The sequence below is a fragment of the Rhea americana genome, unplaced genomic scaffold (genome assembly GCF_003343005.1).
Source record: "Rhea americana isolate MKP2758 unplaced genomic scaffold, rheAme1 scaffold_191, whole genome shotgun sequence".
Classification (NCBI taxonomy): Eukaryota; Metazoa; Chordata; class Aves; order Rheiformes; family Rheidae; genus Rhea; species Rhea americana.
In genome coordinates this window covers 541,144-542,240 of record NW_028186050.1, presented here as the reverse complement: position 1 = coordinate 542,240, position 1,097 = coordinate 541,144, and positions in this window count along the sequence as shown.

The window sequence follows — 1,097 nt, the reverse complement described above, 5'->3', positions numbered from 1 at the left end:
AGCCGGCGGGAGCGGCCGGCGCCCCGGGCCGGCAGCCGGCGAGCGGGTCCCTAGCGCGATCCCGGGCAGGGGGCGACGGGATCGGCCCGGGCGGCGGCGGGCACCGGGTCGCGGCGAGACGAGCTCGGAGCCGAGCGCGCTCCGCGGCCGGGGAAGCGGGTCGCCAAGGCGCGCCTCGCCGCGCAGCGCCAGCGCGGCCGGCGCCCTCCAGCCCTGCTCGCTTTTTCTTTCGTTCTTTCCTTCTTTACGCTTCTGCTTTTCTGTCTTTCGCTCTTTTTCTCGTTGCTTTCTCTTTGTCTTTTTCTTTTTTCCTTTCTTTCGTTATTTCCTTTTTCTTTTCCTTTTTCCTTTTTCCTTTTTCTCTTTTTCTTTTCCTTCTCCTTTTTCTTTTTCTCTTTGTCTTTCTTTTCCTTTTTCTTTTTTATTTCTTTTCTTTCATTTATTATTTTTCTCGTTCGTTCTTTCCTTTATTGTTTCTGTATTTATTTATCTCTCTTCCCCAGTTTCTCTTTTTCTTTATTTCTTTATTTCTTTATTTCATTATCTTTCTTGCTTGCGTGCTTTTCTCTCTTTCTTTCTCTCTTTCTTACTTTTTCTGCCTTTTCCTGTCTTTCTTTTCTTTCTTTTTTCTTCTTTCTTTCTTTCTTTCTTGTTTTCTTGCTGTCTGTCTTACTCGGGGAACTTGGTCAACGGTATATTTAAGGGTTTAAATCTGTTAAATAGATTTGTTAAATTCAATTCCTACATCTGAAACGTCGATTGCAAAGCAATAATAATAATCGTAGTAGTAATAGTAGTAGTAATACAGACGATAATGATGATAATAATAACAGTAATAATAAAAATCGATAACTCTGTTTGAACGCTAGAAAAAAATCCTCTTTTTTCGCAGAACCTGCGGGAACTGCAGAGTTTTCTTCACCTGCCGAGAACTGCCCGTTCTCCACTTTTCTCCTCTCTTATAACGAATCCGTAAATGTCGGTGACTACTGTTAGCTGAACGTCTACGAATTATTAGAATTACTGTCGCCGTCATCGTTGTTATTACCATCCTCATTTCKATCGCGGTTATTTCGAACCGTTCCCAGCGCACGAGC